The 21,833-nt window shown below is 38.4% G+C and overlaps 1 protein-coding gene and 1 long non-coding RNA gene across 6 annotated transcripts in view; one reads left to right on the top strand and one right to left on the bottom strand.

Annotated features, from left to right (window-relative positions):
• Nucleotides 1-19,878, bottom strand: part of LOC140627258 (uncharacterized) — a 76,341-nt gene extending 56,463 nt beyond the window's left edge. The window contains exon 1 of the long non-coding RNA XR_012026098.1: nt 19,158-19,878. This is a non-coding gene — a long non-coding RNA (uncharacterized lncRNA). The remainder of the gene's footprint in view (nt 1-19,157) is intronic.
• Nucleotides 1-20,631, top strand: part of EZHIP (EZH inhibitory protein) — a 104,008-nt gene extending 83,377 nt beyond the window's left edge. Inside the window, exons 4-5 of one of the 5 annotated variants that reach the window (XR_012026087.1) lie at nt 9,792-9,857; nt 18,805-20,631. The gene's annotated coding sequence lies outside the window, so the exon portion shown is untranslated. Of the gene's footprint in view, nt 1-9,791; nt 10,070-18,804 lie in introns of those variants that run through there. The other 4 variants (XR_012026088.1, XR_012026093.1, XR_012026095.1 and 1 more) reach the window with 4 other exon arrangements.
• The last annotated feature ends 1,202 nt before the right edge of the window (nt 20,632-21,833 follow it).

Below are 21,833 nucleotides of genomic sequence, written 5' to 3' on the forward strand. Positions count from 1 at the left end.
AGCTGACTTCTCGTCACAACCCTGCATGCAGAGGGGTAGAGTGAAATGAAATATTTAAGGTGTTGATTGAAAAGGAAAAACCACCTACCTAGAAATCTATTTCCAGTAAAACAGGAACACAAGAAGGTAAAGACTCTCAGACAAACAAAAGTTGAGCAAATTCATCTGCAGGAAACCTGCCTCACAAGAAACGTTAAGAGATGTTCTTCAGGCAGAAGGAAAATAATATGGGTCAGAAACATGGGTCTACCTAAAGAAAGGAAGAGACTCGTGAAGTAAAATGGAGGTGAATTAACATCTTTTATGGTTCTCATTCTTGTGTCATCTAAAAGAGGACTGTTCTCTAAAACAGGATAGCACAATGTATCGAATGATCATAGCACACGGATAGGTGAAAGACAGAAGTATCCCAAGCAATGGGAGGGAGGAATTAGGAATACTCTGTGATAAGGTACCTGCACTACACATGAAGCCATATACTATTATCTGAAGGTGGACTTGGCTTAGTAAAAGTGTATATTCTAAACTCTAGGGCAACCGCTGAAAATAGTTTGAGAAGCAGTATAAGCAATACGGTAAAAGAGGGGAAAACAGGCGCAAATATCAATCCGATTATACCAATCATCACTCTAAGTGAGAATGGCTTAAGGACACCCACTAAAGACAGAGATTTTCTGAGTGGACAAAAGAAAGACCCAAGTATAAGCTGCCTGCAAGAACCTCACACTCAACATCAAGACTCAGGTAGCTTAAGAAGTAAAGGAATAGGAAAAGGTTTACCATGCTAACACTAAGCCAAAGCAAGACGCAGGAGCTACATTAATTTCAGATAAAGCCGACATGGAACAATGAAAACTGCCAGGGATAGGAATAAGGAGGGGCATCACATAATGATTAAGGAGTCAATTCTCCAAGAGGACATAACAATCCTAACTGTGTAAGCCCCTAATCACAGTGTTAAACAGCATCAAAATGTTTGAGGCAAAACCTGGTAAAAGTTCAAAAAGAAATGCATAAATCCCTGACTGCAGTGAGAGATTTCAACACCCCTCTGCCACTAATTGGTAAACCAAGCAGGCAGACAAGCAGATACCAAAAAGATACCGACAACCTGAACAGCATTATCCATCAACTCGATCTACTTGACTTGTATAGAACACTCCACTCAACAAGAGTGGAATCCGTAGCCTCTCAAGCTCACGGGGAACATTCACAAAGATAGATCATATGTGGGGACAGAAAGCACAACTTTACAAATATAAAGGAGTAGGAGTCCTACAAAGTAGGTTCTCACACCGCAATGGAATTAAGCTAGAAATCAACAACAGAGAAGTAGATGGATAAGCTGCCTAGGTTTGGAGATGAAACAAAACATTTCTAATCGGCACATGGATGAAAGAAGGAAGCTCCAGAGAAACCGAAAGACGTTTTGAACTAAATTAAAATGAAAATTCAAAAGTATTGTGATACAGCAATAGCATTGCCTCAGAGGGAAATGAAATTTAGAGCATACATTCAGGTACTGGAGAGGAAGAACTCTTTTATGTTCTAAACTCTTTTATGATTTTATGATCTAAAATCATAAACCTCACGAAAGTAGGAAAAGAGACCAGTTTAAGCCCAAAGTAAACAGAAAGAAATATATCATAAAAATCAGAGCAGAAGACAATGAAATCAAAAGCAGGAAAACCATAGCAAAAATTCAATGACAGGGATCCCTGGGTGGCGCAGCGGTTTGGCGCCTGCCTTTGACCCAGGGCGCGATCCTGGAGACCCGGGATCGAATCCCACGTCAGGCTCCCAGTGCATGGAGCCTGCTTCTCCCTCTGCCTGTGTCTCTGCCTCTCTCTCTCTCTCTCTCTCTCTCTCTCTCTCTGTGACTATCATAAATAAATAAAAATTTAAAAAAAAATTCAGTGACACCAAAAGCCGGGTTCTTAGCAAAGGCCAATAAGAGAGGCAAACCTCTTTCTGGCCAAGAAGAAAAAAAGGGGGGAAGACACAACTTACCAATATCTGAGTGGAAAGAATGGACATCACTACTGATCTCATAGGCACTAAAATGATAATAAAAAGGAATGCCACTGGCAATCCTATGCCTGCAAATTTGAACCAGTAGAGGGAATGGCCAGATTCCTTGGAAGACACTATCAAATCTCACACGGAAAAATAGATAACCCGAACAGTTATGTATTTATGCCCAGGGCCCAGACTTTTTCCTTGGTGAATTCCAAACAAACACTTAAAGAAAAAAAAATGATTCCAATTTTCCACCATCTCTTCCAGAATGTAGAGGCAGAAGAACATTTCCTAACTCGTTCTCTGAGGTCTGCATTTCCCCTAATAGCAAGACAGACAAAGATGATGCAGACCATGATCTCTCATGAACATTGTCATAAAATCCCTCAACAACACATCAGCAAATCGAATCCAACAATGCATGCAAAGAACTGTACACCACAAACAAATGACATATCTTTCAGGCACACAAAACCAGTTCAACATTTGAAAATCAACAAATGTAGTTCACCACATCAACAGGCTAAAGAACAGAAATCATATGATCATATCAATCGATGCAGAGAGCATTTGATAATTCAACAGACTTCATGTGAAAAGCTCTCGGTAAACTAGGAATGGAGGGGAACATCCCTAACCTGATGAAAAAGATCTGGGAAAACCCTACAGGCAACATCAGGCTTAAGGATGACAGTCAGACACTTCCCCTCGAGATAAGTCTGCTGTCATCACTCCTATTCAATATGTATTAGAATCCCAGCTTGTTACATAAGAACGGAAAGAGGAATTAAAAGGTGTACAGATTGGAAATGCTGAAATACCACAATTTTTATTTGCAGCAGACACAATTATTTACATAAAAAATACCAAGGAATCTACAAAAAAACCGTTGCATTAATAAGGGAGTTTAGTACGGCCCCCACGATATAAGGTACAATATACACATGGCAATTCCTTACCTACATATGAACACTGAACAATCAGAATTTGATAGTTTTTTAAATTACTTAAAAAAATAACTCATCAGGTCTTTAACATATCCATTTCTGAGTCTTTTCTCACTTATAGTTACTAGGTGTTGCGTTTTTTGTTTTTTGTTTTTGTTTTTGTTTTTGTTTTTTAGTTCCAGTGTAGTTAACATACAGGGATATATTAGTTTCAGGTGTACAAGAGAGTGATGCAACAATTCCATGTATTACTCAGTGCTCATCAAAATAAGTGTACTCTTTAATTCCCTTCACCTATTACACCCGACCTCCACTTGTTAATAGTCTGTTTCTTGGTTTGTCTCTCTTTTTTTCCTTTGTTCATTTGTTTTGTTTCTTAGATTCCACATATGAGTGAAATCTATGATATTTGTCTCTCTCTGACTGGCTTATTTCGCTTAGCATAATACTCTTTACATCCATCCATGTTGTTGCAAATGGCAAGATTTCATTCTTTTTTATGGCTGAATAATATTCCAGTGTGTGTGTGTGTACATGGATTCTTCTTCTGGGGTTCTGTATAAAACACACACACACACACACACATACATAGTGTATGTGTGTATACATACATATCTTCTTTATCCATTCATCTATCAATGAACATTTGGGCTCCTTCCGTAATTTGGTTATGGCAAATAATGCTGCAATAAACACAGGGGCACATACATCCCTTTGACCTAGTGTTGTCATATTCTTTGGGTAAGTACCCAGTAGTGCAATTACTAGATCATATGGTAGGTTCTATTTTTAATTTTTTGAGGCCCCCTCCATACTGCCCTTCCACAGCGGCTACACCAGTTTGCATTCCCACCAACAGTGCTAGAGGATTCCTTTTTCTCTACATCCTCGCAAACACTTGTTGTTTCTTATGTTTTGGATTTTAGCCATTTGGACATGTGTGAGGTGATAGCTCATTCTGGTTTTGATTTGCATTTTCCTGATGATGAGTGATGTTGTGCATCTTTTCATGTGTCAGTTGGTCATCTGTATGTCTTCTATGAAGAAATGTCTGTTCATGTCTTCTGCCCATTTTTTAATTGGATAAAGGGTTAGTATCCAAATAACACCCCCTGCCCCCAAATAACCGTTTACAATAGCAACCCTACATATGAAGTACTTAGGTATAAATATAACAAATATACGCAGGATCTGTTTGTGGAGAACCACAAACAATGATGTAGAAATCAAAGAAAATCTAACTAAAAGGAGAGATATTTCATACACATGGACTGGAAAACCCATACTTGTTAAAATTTCAATTCTTCCCAGACTTACCTATAGAAACAACAGAATCCCCATCAAAATTGCAGCAAGCTCTCTGAAGATATTGACATCCCAATCTAAAACTTGTATAGAAAACCAGAGGCTCTAGAATAGATAACACAGGGCAGCCCTGGTGGCTCAGTGGTTTAGCGCCGCCTTCAGCCTGGGGTGTGATCCTGGAGACCCGGGATCGAGTCCCACCGTCAAGCTCCCTGCATGGAGCCTGCTTCTCCCTCTGCCTGTGTCTCTGCCTCTCTCTCTGTCTCTCTGTCTCTCATGAATAAATAAATAAAATCTTTAAAAAATAGAATAGATAACACTTCTTTCTGGAAAAGAAGAATAAAGGTCCAGGACTCATATTATCTGATTTCAAGGCTTACTATAAAGCTGTAGTAATCAAGACAGTGTGGTATCACCAAAGAATTGACACAGAGTTTAATGCATCACAGCAGCAAACCTGTAACAGACTTGCACAAATATGACTTAGTTGAACTTGACAAAGGTACAGGCACAATTTGATGGAGAAGGAATAGTCTTTTCAATAAATGGTGCTGGAACAATTTGGAGTCCAAGGCCATAAAAGTTTAACCTAGCCCCAGATCTGACACTCTTACACAAATTAACTCAAAAAGGAACAAGAGCTTATATTTAAAATTCAACTATAAAGTATCTTCCTTCCTTCTGAAGGAAACATAGGAGAAAATCAACATGACTTTGTGTTTGCTGCTGAGCTTTTACACAGAACACCGTAAGTAGAGCCCATGAAATAGAAGAAAAAAGAAAGAAAAGAAAAAAAGAAGAAAGAAAGAAAGAAAGAAAGAAAGAAAGAAAGAAAGAAAGAAAGAAAGAAAGAAAGAAAAAGCAAGCTGAGTTGGACTTTATTAAAAAAAAAAAACAAAAAAAATTGATCTCCAACAAAAAAAAATTTTAAAAATAAAATGTAAAGGATGACTCTGGGTGGAACCACAGAGTGCCATAAAAGCCAAAAAAAATTAAAATTAAAATTACAAAAAATAAGAAACCTTGCACTCTGCAAAAGAGGCTGTTAAGAAATGAAAGGCAATCCAGAGACTGGAAGAAAAATATTTGCAAAACTCATGCCTGAGGGATGCCTGGGAGGCTCAGCCATTGGGTGCCTGCCTTCAGCTCAGCTCGTGATCCCGGGACCCAGGATCGGGTCCCACATCGGGCTCCCTGAAAGAAGCCTGCTTCTCCCTCTGCCTACGTCTCTGCTTCTCTCTCTCAGTCTGTTTCTCTCATGAATAAATAAATAAATCTTTAAAAAACAAAACAAGGGCAGCCCGGGTGGCTCAGCGGTTTGCCTTCAACCCAGGGCATGATCCTTGAGACCCAGGATTGAGTCCCACGTCAGGCTCCCTGCATGGAGCCTGCTTCTCCTTCTGCCTGTGTCTCTGCCTGCCTCTCTCTCTCTCTCTCTCTCTCTCTCTCTCTCTCATGACTAAATAAATAAAATCTTTAAAATAAAAATAAAACAAAACAACCCATGTCTTGTTAAAGGACTTGCGTCCAAATATACAAAGGACTGATATAACGCAAAGACTAATTAAACAAATAACTCAATTACAAATGGACAAAAGATTGGAACATACACCTCACCAATTAAAATATACAAATGGCAAGTGAGCATATGAAAAGATGATCAAGATCATTTGGCACTTGGGAAATGCAAATAAAGTAGTGATGAGATAATGCTATGCATTATTCAGATGGCTAATATCCAGAAAACTGACAAAACCAACTGCTGGTGAGCATGTAGAGCAACATTCATTTGACTGTACAGCAGTCATTCATTTAAGGTTGGAAGCTCTGAATCATACAGCAACTTTAGAAGACAGTTTGATAGGGTCTTACCAAGTCAAGACTCTGGTCTTACCAGAGTCTTACAGTAATAGGAGCCAATAATCGTGCTATTAAGTATTTGCCCGTTTGATTTAAAAACTTATCTCCTGTCAAATAAAAAGCAACCTCCAGAACTAATGCAGAGGTAGTAAGGAGAAACTGTTCAAAGGATTATTGTAAGGAAAAGGGGTGGGGAGAGGTACTATTATAAACAGAGAGAATACTCTGACCATAAGATCAGCAAGCATCTCAAGAGTTAGGCCAAAAGGCTCTTTATTTTCTAGAGAGGACACAGGGAACCCAGGGTGGAGGAATGGAATGAAAGGGTGGTGTGAAAAGACTGGGAATCAAGGAATGCTTCACCCTGAAGCCAGCCTACTCCCAGAAGGGGCTGTGTGCTGGCTCTGGCTGCCAGTGGGTCAAAGTTCAGAAACCCAGGGAAAGGACAGAACTTTAAGCAGAGTCTGATTAACAAGTATTTTGCTCCAGTTTTTCAGTAAACACAAGTAGTTTGGCTAATCATTTACGAGTTGAAGAATGGGAATTTGGTGGGACCGTGTCTGGTTTTGCCACAGCAAACAAGGGGGCACCTGTGGATTCTCCTCTGAGTCATATGGGGAAGGAAGACTCCTTGCAGGAAGCAGTTTCCTGGAACACAAACTGGGGAGAGTTCTTCACCTTCTTTGTTTTCCAGGATCACAGGGCATCAGCAAAGTCCAACATCATCAGTTCGCACAAAATCCTACACGCCAATGTCTATGGCGCGTTTATTCATAATTGCAAAACAGGAAGCACCCAAGATGTGCATCAATAGGTGAATGAATAAATGATCTTGGTGCCTCCATACGATGGAGTACTATTTGGCAAAAGAAAGGAATGATCTTTCAGGCCATGGAGAGATATGGATGAATCCTAAATTCCTATTGCTAAGTTTAAGAAGCCAGTCTCAAATGGCTACATATATGTATGTGTGTATATTTTTTCCTCTCTGTGATCCAATTACAAGAAATTGTGGAAAAGGCAAAACCAGAGATAGTGAAGTGGTCTGTGCTTGGCAGGAGTTGTGGGAGGGGAACTTGTATAGATAAAGGGGCTTTGAACCTCGTATAGATGTGTGCTATGCACTGAATATTTGTACCCCCAGCCCTCAGAATTCATATGTGAATTCTAAGCCCCAACGTGATAATATTTGGAGGTGGCCATTAACTAGGTTTGGATGAGGGTATGGCCCTCATGATGGGAGTAATAGTATCTGTAAGAAAAGGAAATGCCCAAAGCGCACTCTCATTCTGTCAAGTGAGGGAGGACATAACGAGAAGGAGGCCATCTTCAAGCCAGAAAGAGTATACTCATGGAGAACACTCTGGTGTTCTGGTATCCTGATCTTTGCCTTCTCAGTCTCCAGAACTGTGAGAAATAAATATCTGTTGTTTGAGCCACTGAGTGTATGGTCTTTTGTTATAGTAACCTGAGCAGACTAAGACTGTGTGATGTTTGATTGGTGCTCACATGACACTATGTAGTTGTCACAATCTATAGAGGCTTACAGCACACAGAATGAAATTTAATGTATCCAAAATTTTAGAACATCATTAAGGAATTCAGGAATATCAGGATGGAACGCAGAGTGTGACAGAAACTTCTAACCATATTTTGAATGCATGAAAAAAAAACTCACTGAAGGTTGTAAGGGAAACAGTGTTAACCTAAGCAACTTTGGAAATGAAAGAACGTGTTAAAATGACGAAATGACAAACTACATCCTTAGAGAGAATATTTTCAAACCACACATCTTGAAAAGGATTAGTACCAGAATATATAAAACCTCTAAACTCGACAACAATAGCATTGAAAGAATAAAATACTTATGAACAAACTTAACCAATGAGGTGGAAGTTTTATATGCTGAAAACTATAAAAAAATTGCTGAAAGAAAAAGTTAAAGGACACAAATTAATGGAAAGACATACCATGTTCATTTATTGGAAGATTTAACATTATTAAGATGTCAATAGTACTCAAAGCATTCTATAGATTTAATGTAATACCTGTCAGAATACCAATGACATGTTTTGCAGATATAGAAAAATCCATCTTATAATTCATATAGACTCTCAAAGGGACCCCAAACAGTTTGGAAAAGAATGAACAAAGGTGGAGGATTCACACTTCCTAATTTCAAAACTTACTACAAAGGTACAGTAATAAAAAAAAAACAGTGTGGTTCTGGCATAAAGACAGACATATATACCAGTGGAATAGAAGAGTCAGAAATAAACCTTTGTGTATGTGGTCAGTTGATTTTTAACAAAGGTGCCAAGGTCATTCAATGGAAAAAGGACAATCTCCTCAACAAATGGTGTTGGAGAAACTGGAAGTCCACATGCAAAGGAATAAAGGCAGGCCATGAAGGTAGGCCATGTGGTGTATACGTACAGTGTAATACTTTTCAGCCTTAAAAAAGAAGCAACTTCTGCAATGTGTGACAGTATGCATGAACCTGGAGGATATTTATGCAAAGTGAAATAAGCCAGGCCAAAAAAGTACAAGTACTGCATGATTCCACTTACAGGAGTTATCTACGATAGTTAAATTCATAAAATCAAACTGGAATGGTAGTTAACAGGGACTCAGGGGGAGGAGAAAATAGGCAGTTATTAATTATTAGGCAGTTATTAATCCACAAGCATAAATTAAGTAAAATGAATAAACTGTAGAGATCTTCCATACAACACTGCACCTAATGTCAACAATAACATGCAGTTAAAATCTGTTAAGAGGCCAGATTGCACGTTAAGTGTTCTTATCACAATAGAAGTCTGTCTAAAACTTGCACTTCCTTAAACAGTCTTACTTGTGTTGGCAATAAATGCTGAATAAGCATTTATTCAGCACTACTGTGTGGTAGGCACTATGGATCTCAAAATCCAGTCCCCTCAAGGACCTCAGAGAGATGGAAGAGATAGTTGAGGGAGAGTATTCCAACAGAACACTGAGAGCATTAGGATAGCAATAAAACACTTTGAGCACTAGGAAAGCACAGAGATGGAGCATTTAACCCAGCCAGGCCATCAGGAGGCTACAGAAATCTTCTTGAGTAGATGGCATCTGAACTGTATGGAATGATAAACAGAAATTAGTACAGTGAATATCATTTCAGGTATAGGAAAGAATATTTTTTTTTTTTGGAAAGAACATTTTTTAAGTGCCCAGAAAGGAGGGTGGGCATGGTGCTTTCAGACAACTGGGATATTCCATATGATTCACGGCTCATAGGGTGTCAAGTTTGGAGAGAGTAGGGGTTGAAAACAGATAAGGCTGAAATCGTAGGAAGGGAGTATGTCCTAAAGGACTTCATATTCATGCTAAGAAGTTTGGGCCATCCTGACACCAACGGGAGTCACAGACTATTATGGAGCAAAGGAGTGCTTTTGTCCAGGTCTGTGGTGATAAAAAAAAAATCTCACAATCATTTCTTCCATTTCTAGATGTTCCCATAATGTGAATTTTGTGGTTGTGGAATGAGAGATTTGGGGATATCATACTTTGTTCTACTTACACATCTACTAGGTTGCCAGGCATTATGCCACAAATTTTTCATATACAGGATCTTATCTAATCTTCCCACTGTTGACAAGGTGTTGTTATTCCTGTTTACAGATCAGGAAACTGACGTTCAGAGAGGTCAGCAGATGTATCCACAGTTTGAGAGGTGGGAAGTAAAAGGTACGTGATGGAGGCCATCATTCCAGGTGATGTGCTCAGCCTTTCCTTAGACCTTTGCCTCTGCTATCTTCTAATTCATCACAACTCTTGTGTTCACCAGAGAGGCAACTTGGTGGGAAGCCATGGGTAATGAGGTTGAGGGATACTTTGGTATAAGGTAATAGCACTGGCGCCAATTTAGAAAACAGTGGCTAAAATTCCTGGGCTGCAGGGGTGGTTCAATATCTGCAAATCAATCAACGTGAGACACCACATTAATAAAATAAAGGATAAGAACCATACAATCCTCTCAATAGATGCAGAAAAAAAGCATTGGACAAAGTACAGCATCCCTTCTTGATAAAAACCCTCAACAAAGTAGGGATAAAAAGAACATACCTCAACATCGTAAAGGCCATATGTGAAAAAGACCCAGAGCTAATATCATCCTCAATAGGGAAAAACTGAGAGCTTTCCCCCTAAGGTCAAGAACACAACCGGGATGCCCAGTCTCTCCACTGTTGTTCAACATAGTACTGGAAGTCCTAGCCTCAGCAATCAGACAACAAAAAGAAATGAAAGGCATCCAAAAGTCAAATTTTCACTCTTCGCAGATGACATTGATACTCTGAAGTAGAAAACCCAAATGACTCCACCAACAAATTGCTAGAACTGATACAGGAATTATGCAAAGTCTCAGGATATAAAATCACCACACAGAAGTCAGTTGCATTTCTATACTCCAATAATGAAGCAGCAGAAAGAGAAATCAAGGAATCGATCCCATTTACAATTGCACCAAAACCCATAGGATACCTAGGAATAAATCTAAACAAAGAAGTAAACGATCTATATTCTGAAAACTATAGAACACTTATGAAAGAAATTGAAAAAGATTCCAAAAAAATGGAAAAACAACCCATGTTCATGGACTGTAACAGATATTGTTAAAATGTCTATGTTACCCGAGGCAATCTACACACTCGATGCAATCCCTATCAAAATACCACCATCATTTTTCATAGAGACAGAACAAACAATTCTAAAACCTATATGGAACAAAAAGACCCTGAAGAGCCGAAGGAATGATGAAAAAGAAAACCAAGGCCAGAGGCATCACAACTCCAAAATTACAAGCTGTATAATAAAGCTGTAATCATCAAAACATTACGGTACTGGAGCAAAAACAAACTGACCCATGAATGGAACAGAACAGAGAACCCAGAAATGGACCCACAAATATATGGTCAGCTAATCTTCCACAAAGCAGGAAAGAATATCCAAGGGAATAAAAGACAGCCTCTTCACCAAATGGTGTTGGGAAAACGGGACAGCGACATGCACAGGAATGAAACTGGACCACTTTTCCTATACCATACAAAAAAAAAAAAAAAAGAAGTCAAAATGGATTAAAGACTTAAATATCAGACAGGAAACCATCAAAATCCTAGAGGAGAAAACAGGCAGCAACCTCCTCAACCTCGGCCGCAGCAACTTCTTACTAGATACGTCACCCGAGGCAAGGGCAGCAAAAGCAAAAATGAACTATTGGGACCTCATCAGGATCAAAAGCTTCTGCACAGTGAAGGAAACAATCAACAAAACTAAAAGGCAACCTATGGGATGGAAGAAGATATTTGCAGATGACATATCGAAGAAAGGGCTAGTAGTATCCAGAACCTATAAAGAATTTATCAACCTCAACACCCCAAAAATAAGTAATCCCGTTAAGATACGGGCAGAAGACATTTCTCCAAAGAAGACATATAAATGGCTAGCAGACACGTGAAGAAATGTTCAACATCACTGATCATCAGGGAAATACAAATCAAAACCACAATGAGATACTACCTCACACCTGTCAGGATGCCAAACGCTAACGACTCAGGAAACAACAGATGTTGGCGAGGATGCGGAGAAAGGGGGAACCCTCCAGCGCTGTTGGTGGGAATGCAAACTGCTACAGCCACTCTGGAAAACAGTATGGAGGTTTCTCAAAAAAGCTAAAATAGAACTACCATACAACCCAGCAATTGCACTACTAGGTATTTCTCTGAGGGATACAAGAGTGCTGATTCAAATGGGTCCATGCACCCCAACGTTTGTAGCAGCATTATCAACAATTGCCAAATTATGGAAAGAGTCCGAATGCCCATCAACTGAGGAATGGATAAAAGAGTAGTGTGTATATGTGTATGTGTGTGTGTGTGTGTGTGTGCACAATGGAATATTACTCAGCCATCAAAAATTAAAATCTTGCCATTTGCAGCAACATGGATGGAACTAGAGTGTTTTATGCTAAGCAAAATAAGGCAGTCACAGAAAGACAAATATCCTATTATTTGACTCATGTGTGGAATTTAAGAAACAAAACAGATGAACATAGGGGAAGGTAAGGAAAAGTAAAATAAGATAAAAACAGAGAGGGAGGCAACCTAAAACAAATGCATAAATTCCTAGGAACATAGCTTCCAAAACTGAATGAAGAAGAAATAGAAAATCTGAACAGATCAATTACTAGGAAAGAACTTTAATTGGTAATCAAAAACCTCTCAAAAAAAAAAAAGACTCTCAACAACCAAAAGTTGAGGACTAGATGGATTCACAAGTGAACTGTGCCAAATAGATATATTATTACAAAGAGTTGATACCTATTTTTCTCATAATATTCCAAAATTAGAAGAGGAAGGATAGCTTTCAAATACATTGTATCGGGCCAGCACCACCCTCATACTGAACTGGACAAAGGCACTACAAAAAAAGAAATCTAGGGCAGCCCCGGTGGCACAGCGGTTTAGTGCCGCCTGAAGCCCGGGGTGTGACCCTGGAGACCCGGGATCGAGTCCCACGTCAGGCTCCCTGGATGGAGCCTGCTTCTCCCTCTGCCTGTGTCTCTGCCTCTCTCTCTCTCTCTCTCTCTCTCTCTCTCTGTCTGTCTGTCTCTCATGAATAAATAAATCTATAGGCCAATATCCTTGATGAACATAGATGCAAATTCCTCAACAAAATATTAACAAACGGCTCTCAACAATACATTAAAAGGATAATTCACCATAATCATGTGGGATTTATTCCAGGGATACAAGGGTGGCTCAATATTCATAAATCAATCAATATGATACACCACATTAATAAAATGAAGGCTAAAAATCATATGATCATCTCAATAGACGTAGGAAAAGCATTTGGCAAAACTCAAAATCTGCTCATGATAAAACCCTCGACAAAGTAGGTTTAGAGGGAACACACCTCAAAGTAATAAAGGCTGTCTGTGACAAACCCACAGCTAACATCATACTCAACAGTGAAAAAAATGAGAGCTTTTCCTCTGAGATCAGGAACAAGACAAAATCGTCCACTCACACCACTTTTATTCAACATGATACTGGAAGTCCTGGCCACAGCAATCAGATAGAAAAAGAAATAAAAGGCATCCATATTGGTAATGAAGAAGAAAATGGACACTATTTGAAGATGGCACGATGCTAAGCAAACTCTAAAGACTTAACCAAAAAACTGTTAGAAGTAAACAGATGAATTCAGTAAAGTCACAGGACACAAAATTAACATACTGAAATCTGTTCCATTTCTATACACTAAAAAGGAAGTAGCAGGAAGAGAAATTAAGCAAACAATCCCATTTACAATTGAGCCAAAAATAAAATACCTAGGAATAAACTCAGCCAAAGATGTGAAAGATCTGTACCCTGAAATCTATAAAACACTGATGAAAGAAATTGAAGACAACACAAACAATTGGAAACGTATACCATGCTCATGGATTGAAAGAATGAATAATGTTAAAATGTCCCTACTACCCAGGCGATCTACAGATTCAGTGCAATCCCCACCAGAACACCAACAGCATTTTTCACAGAACTATATAAATAATCCTAAGACTTGTACAGAACCACAAAAGACCCCAAGCAGCCAAAGCCATCTTGAAAAAGAAGAACAAAGCTGGAGGCATCACAATCGCAGATTTCAAGATATGCTACAAAGCTGTAGTAATCAAAACAGCATGGTACTGGCACAAAAAGAGACACATAGATTCAGAGAGCCCAGAAATAAACTCACCCATATATGGTCAATTAATCTATGACAAGGGAGGCAAGGATATATGATGGGGGAAAGACAGTTTCTTTAATAAATGGTGTTGGGAAAACAAGACAGCTACATGCAGAAGAATGAAACTGGATCACTTTCTTACACCATCCACAAAATTAAAGTCAAAATGGACAAAAGACCTAAACGTGAGACCTGAAACCATAAAACTCCTAGAAGAAAAGATAGGCAGTAATTTCTTTGACATCAGCCTTGGCAACATTTTTCTAAATATGACCCCTCAGGCAGGGTAAACTAAAGCAAAAATAAACTATTGTCACCCTATTGAAATCAGAAGCTTTTGCACAACAAGGAAAACAATCTATGAAAGGAAAAGGCAAACTACTGAATGGGAGAAGATATTTGCAATTGATATATGCAATAAGGGGCTAACATCCAAATATATATGAAGGATTTCTACAACTCAACACCAAAGAAACAAATGATCCAATGAAAAAATGGGCAGAGGACCCGAATAAACATTTTTCCAAAGACAACATGGGAATAAGAGGCACAGCATAAGAAACGTAGTCAGTGATATTGTAATACCCCTGTAAGGTAACAGATGGTAGGTATGCTTGTTGTGAGCACAGCAAAATGTATAAACTTGTTGAATCACTACCTTGTACACTTGAAACTAATGTAACATTGTTTGTCAACAATCCTGAAAGGAAAGAAGGAAGGAAAGTAGGACAGAAGGACAGAAGCAAGGACGCAAAGAAGGACGGAAAGAAGGAATGAAGGAAGGCCATATGATCCAATAATTCTACTACCAGGCATTTCCCCTACGAAAATGAAAATACTGAATTGAAAAGATAAAAGCACCTCTATATTTACTGCAGCATTATTTGTATTAACTAAGACATGAAAGCAACCTAAGTGTCCATGGATTGATAAATGGATAAAGAAGATGTGGTGTAGATAGAAAGATAGATAGATATAAATGCACACAGGATGGAATATTACTCAGCCATAAAAAGAATCAGATCTTGCCATTTGTGACAACATGGATGGACCTAGAGGGTATTAAGCTAAGTGAAATCAGTCAGACAGAGAAAGACAAATATCATATTATTTCACTTTATGTGGAATCTAACAAACAAAACAAATAAGCAGAAACATAGCCATAAATACAGAGAAACAACTGATGGTTTCTGTGCAGTGAAGGGGGAGGATGCACAAAATGGGTACAGGGGAGCAGAAGGTACAGGCATCCAGTTGTGGAGTGAATAAGTCACAGAGATGAAAGGTAGAGCATAGGGAATACAGTCAATGGTACTGTAATAGTGTTATCACTCGTGGTAAGCATAGAATAACATATAGAGTTGTCAGATCACTATATTGTACACCTGAATCTAATGTCATAGTGTGTCATGACTCTACTTCAATAAAAAGAGAAGATTTCAAAGAATTGACAAAAATAAATAAATAAATAAACAAACTCTGGGAACTACTCAGCAACTATAGCAAGGTTGTAGAGTATAAGGTTAGTACACATAAGTCAATTTATTTCTTATATACCAGCAATGAACAATTGGAATTAGAATTAAAAACACAAAGCCATTTACTTTAACAACCCCTTCCCAAAAGAAATACTTATCTAATAAATTAGGTACAGGATATATAGGGAAAACTACAGAGGTCTGACAAAGAAAAATAAATATCTAAATAAATCTTTATTGAGAGATATTATGCGTTCATGGATTGTAAGACTCAATATTGTTAACATATCAATTCTTCCCAACTTGATCTGTAGATTCAATGCAATCCCTATCAAAATCCTAGCAAATTATTTTATGGATATTGAAAAACGGATTCTAAAGTTTATAGGGAGGGCCACCTGGGTGGCTCAGTCGGGTAAGCATCTGACTCTTGATTGCAGCTCAGGTCATGATCTCAGGGTCCTGAGTCTGAGCCCCACATTGGGCTCCACACTCAGCAGGGAGTCTCCTTGAGATTCTTTCTCTCCCTCTCCCTCAGCACCACCACCCCCCAGCTCTCTCACTCTCAAAAAAAAAAAATCTTTAAAAAAATAAAGTTAATGAGGAAAGTCAAAAGATCCAAAATAGCCAACCTAGCGGTAACAAAGAACAAAGTTGAGGATTGATACTACCTGACTTCAGGATTTACTATAAAGCTACACTAATGGAGACTGTGTCAAGTATCTGTCAACAAAGGAACAAAGACAATTCAATGGAAAAAGCAGTCTTCAACAAATGGCGCTGTAGTAATCGGATGTCCACATGCCCCCCCTCCAAAAGGATCTAGATACAGATCTTACATCTTTCCCAAAAATTACCTTAAAATGGATCATAGACCTAAATGTAAAACCCAAACTGGAAAACTTATAAAATATGGTACAGGAGAAAAATCTAGATAACCTTGGGTTTGGTGAGGACTCTTTGGATACAACACCATGAAATAAAAATTTGAGAAGTGGGACTTCAGTAAAATTAAAAACTTCTATTTTGTGAAGGACCCTGCTAAGACAATGTAAAGACAAGCCACAGAGTGGAAAAAAATATTTACAAAACATATCAGACAAGGACTTATTTCCTAATACACAAAGACCTTTTAAAACGAAACATGAAGAAATCAAATAATGCCATTTAAAATGGGGAAATGATCCAAAAAATATACCTCACTAAAGAAGACATAGATAAGGCAAACAAGCCTATGAATATGAAACATCATATATGTCATAAGGGGACTGAAATTTAAAACAACAAGGACATACCCCTATACATCTACTGGAGTGGCTAAAATTTTTTTATAAAACAACTAATATATACAAAATGCTGATAAGGGCATGGAGTAACAGGAACTCTCAGTCATTGCTGGAGGAAACGCAAAATGGCACAGCCTCTTTGGAAGACATTTTGGCAGTTCCTTACAAATTTAAACATAGTTTTATCACATGATACAGAAATCGCATTCCTTAGGTATCTGCCAACCCAACTGAAAACATGTCAGAATGAAATCTTGCCACCTGCAATGACGTGGATGGAGCTAGAGTATATTATGCTAAGCGAAATAAGGCAGAGAAAGACTAATACTATGTGATTTCACTCATAATGGAATTTAAGAAACAAAACATATGAACATATGGGAAGTGAGGAAACAGGAGGTGGGGGGAAACAAACCATAAGAGATTCTTAAGGATAGAGAACAAACTGAGGGTTAATGGAGGAAAGTGGGTGGGGGATGGGTTAAATAGGTGATGGCACTTAAGGAGGGCATTTGTTGTGATGAGCGCTGGGTATTGCATGTAAGTGATGAATCACTGAATTCTATTCCTGAAACCATACTGCACTGTATGTTAACTAACTAGAATTTAAATAAAAATTTAAAAATGAAAAAAAAAATGAATTCAAGCTTTAGAGTCAAAGCTGGGTTCTAGGGGCAGGAGGAAATTTTTGAAGGTGATAGATAAGTTTATGGCACTGACAACAATAATAGCTTCAGAGGTATATACAGATCGCCAAATACATCAAGTTGTAGACATTAAATATCTATAGCTCTTTGTATGTCAATCATAACCTTCATAAAGCAGTTAAAAAAGAGAAAACTTATGTCAACACGAAAAGCTACACACAGCCTTCTGTCAAAACTGGTAAGCAATTAAGATGCCCTTCTATAGATGAATGGATGAACGAAGTGTGCTAGTCCACGCGATGGGATATTATTCAGGGATAAAAAGTAATGAGCTATCAAGCCATGAAAATACACGAAGGAAGCATTAATGCATTTTGGTAAGCAAAAGAAGCCAGCCTGGCAGGCAAGAATTCTACTGAACCACCGATGCCAAAAGAAGCCAGTCTGAAAAGGCTACGTATGACTGCCTGATTCCATCTATATGATATTCTAGAAAAGGCAAAACTTATCAGTGGATAGCAGTGGTCCAGTGTAGTGGTGGTTGGTAGCTGAGGGATGAATAGGTGAAGCACAGAGGAATTTTAGGATAATGGAACTATTTTGTTTGATACTGCAATGGTGGATACATGACTTTATGCATTTTAAAATTCCACTGAACATACAACACAAAGATTGAATGTCATTGTAAACTATGGACTTAGTGAATAAGAATGTCTTAGTATTAGTTTATTAATTACAACACATGTAGCACACTAACACAAGATCTTAGTAACAGGGAAAAGTGTGATGGTGGGGGGGCTATCATAGGAGAATCCTCTATGCTATCTGCTCAAGATTTCTGTAAATTTAAAACTATTCTAAAAAAGTAAGTCTATTAATTAAAAAATATGGAGTTGTGTGTCACATTGACATAACACTCACTCCCATCCCAGAGTGTGCTGGCATGTCCCATCTCACAAGGAAGTAAACCCAAACACTTTTCACAAGGCTCTGAAAAAGAAGGGGAATGGAAGGAGAATGGAGATTTTTTTTTCCAGTGATACATTCCCAGAAATCCCATTGGTTTGGCAACATCTTTGAAGCATCAGCCTCCATTCCTACTTAGCCTGATCTAGGACTTGGCCTGACATAGTTCTCCCAGTCATAGATCTGGTCAACACTGCAGACGTCCCCCTGGCTCCGCCATCTCATGCCCCTATGCCTCTCACTGTTTTGTCACAGGGCCACAGCTTATACTGTTGCTGTAACGTGTCAGGCTCTTCCTCTCCTGCCTTCATCTGCGGAAATCTTACTCATTGCTAAGACCCAGTTGAGATACCATATTCCCTAAAGCTTTACACCATTTCTCAACACAGCACCTGCCACCTTCTCTACCTCCCCTTGACATTCCAAGCTTGGGTGATAGCATCTGACACATCGCTTGGTGTTCTCCACGTAACCTTTGTTCATTTCTCTCTCCTCCCATTAAATCATTCATCCTCCTCCCTAGATGGAATGGACAGCAGTCAAGAACTCGTTGAAGATCAGGATGTTGAATCAAAGATTCTCACAACATACAACTGAAGGAGAAAATAAAATGAAAACTATAGAAAGCAAGAAATTTTGAGGTGGCTCACAAGAACAGGAGAGAAAAAATGAGGAGGAGACATTTCAGTATTTCCAAAACTGAAGAAATACTTCAGCTTTTGTAAAAATAAATAAATAAATAAATAAATAAATAAATAAAATAAAATAAAAACAATAAAAAAAAGAATCCCCCAGGTAAGCACCAGGGTTAATAAAATGGGATCCACACCAAAAAATACCCTAGAAAATGTACTATTTCATAATTTCTTCACTCACTTGGTCAAGTGCTTTGGTCCTCTTCATCCTGAATTTCCCTTACATCTGGAATCCACGGCATTTCTCTTTTTTCTTGCAGGCAGATCAGCTGAGGTTTAGAAATGGAAATTCCTGTAAAGAGAAAGGAAACATATAGTTGGTTAGGCTGGGAAGAAAGTACTGCCAGAGGTCAGTTCCAGCTAATGGGTAAGCAGAAACAAGACAGGAAGAAAAGAAAATATTCAAAGGGAAAGACCAAAGGAAAGGCAGAGTCTATGTGAGAATGTCTAGGTTCCTGCTATGTCTCCAGGCAAGAAGCTTATCATACTAATACTGGAACTACAAAGGACTAAACAAATATAATCAAGTGTTATAAGTGCTATCATACAAGCCAGAGACAAGATACAGACTAGCAAAAAAAGGAAATAAAATGTCCGGTAGTTCTCAAATGCTGGCCCTTGGGCTGGCTGCATTAAGACTCATGTGGAGCTTCTAAAAACAGTCTTCTGGGCCCATCAGCAGAAATTCTATTTAATAGGTCAAGAGTGTGGGCTGGGAATCTTTTTTTTTTTTTAATTTTTATTTATTTATGATAGTTACAGAGAGAGAGAGAGGCAGAGACACAGGCAGAGGGAGAAGCAGGCTCCATGCACCGGGAGCCCGATGTGGGATTCGATCCCGGGTCTCCAGGATCGCGCCCTGGGCCAAAGGCAGGCGCCAAACCGCTGCGCCACCCAGGGATCCCTGGGCTGGGAATCTTTATCGGCATTCGCAAGCTCACCAGGACCACACAAAACAAAGACATCTTTCCATTTATTTGTGCTTTCTTCAAGTTTTTCATCAATGTTTTATACTTTTCAGCACACAGCTCTTTCACCTCCTTGGTTACATTTATCCGTAAGCATTTTATTGCTTTAGGTGATATTGTAAATGGGACGGTTTTCTTAATTTCTCTCTCTGATAGTTCATTGTTAGCGTATAGAAACCTACCTGATTTTTGTATATTTATTTTGTGTCCTACTACTTTACTGAATTTATTATTTCTCACAGATTTTTGTCTCTTCAGATGCATAATGCAGGCTACACGGAAGACTTGACCTTCAGGGTGCAGCTGGGAAAGAGTTAGGACATTAGATGCACAATTCGGCCCTTATCAGGGAAAAACTGAGAGCTAGTTGTTTATGCCTACTCACTCTGCTGAGCCAGAGGGAATAGTCGCTGGGAGTGCCTTTGTGCCCATGTATAATTATTACTTATACAATTTTAGGAATTTTTAAAAAGCCGAGAGATTATGGGACATGATAGAGGTATTAGCTAACACTGCAATGGCAACCATATTGCTATAAATGTATGAAATCAACATGTTGTCCACCTTAAACTTACATCATGTTATATGTCAAATATAAGTTTCAATAAACTGAAATAAATAATGTATTTTTTAAAAGCTGAGAATTTTTTAAAATTCAAAGAGAAGTAACAACTGATGTAGCACAGTAGTACAAGGGATATTAACAGACTACTATGAAAACTTAGATGCCAACAAATTGAACAGCTAAAACAAATGCATAAATTCCTAGGAACACTGTAAAGAACTCTCATCAAACCATGTCCATATTTGAGTCTTTTGTCATTTCTAATGTTCTGATGCTCTCAAAAAATAGGTTTCAGCTTCAAGGTGATTCATGAAAAGGACTTCTGAGATTTACAGATTTCTGATACCCTTTAGATCATAAAAGTAAACTGAGTAAGGATTTCCAAAACTAAACTTAATGGGAAAACTTCATTTAAACAGAACAAAAATTCATAACATGGGACTAAATGAATTAAGGAAGATGATTATAGGTTTTTATGACTCTTGTTTGAAAATATTGCTGGTTCTCTAATGTTTGCTCTTCCAGATTTAGGGAAATCTTTTCCCTTAAGGTATTCATGACTTACAGATTTTCATAAAATACTTCTTTATGAACAAATTGAAGCATTTATCTTTTCTCCCTACCTGAGCCCTCCAGAATTCAGAAACTCTCAGTGAGTATTATTTCTTTCATGGCAAGTATAATTATTTAATGAGTTCAATAAAAATCTTTTCTCTGTATAACAGGACACCATTGGAAACATTGGTTATATTACCACGGCTTCGATGAAAATGTCATATTTGAGGGAGAAATGCATAAACTCAGATATGACGAGACAGTTTTAAGGAACTCAGGTTGACTTTATGAAGCCAGTAGAGTCCCTTGGAAATGTCAGCCTGATACCTTACTTACAGAGTCCCCAGCAGCCTTACCAGCCCTGCAGACTGAAGCTAGACAGCTTGAGGTAAACTTCAGAGAAATTGCCACAATAGTTCATATATAGACAATCTCTGTGCCTGTTGCTGTAGGGTCGGTCACTCAAAAGGATTACCAGAGACATTTCAACTAGAAACCAGAAAACTCCATCAGATTGCCACTACCTACTTCCACTCCATCTGAGGCTGCGTCAAGCCTGACATCTAAAATGTTCTCCCTGGCAGCACGAGGTTAATCAGGCACTGGGTTTATAGTTTGCTCCAACCATTAATACCTGTGTTTTTCTTTTGTTTCCATAAAAATGCTTCTTATTGATTACCTTATTGCTTACTAACTAAGGCAGAGTCTACATGGTGGTTGACACCATTTGCTGCACCTATATTAACTCTTCCTTATAGATAAAATTAGG

Source organism: Canis lupus, chromosome X (genome assembly GCF_048164855.1).
Source record: "Canis lupus baileyi chromosome X, mCanLup2.hap1, whole genome shotgun sequence".
NCBI lineage: Eukaryota > Metazoa > Chordata > Mammalia > Carnivora > Canidae > Canis > Canis lupus.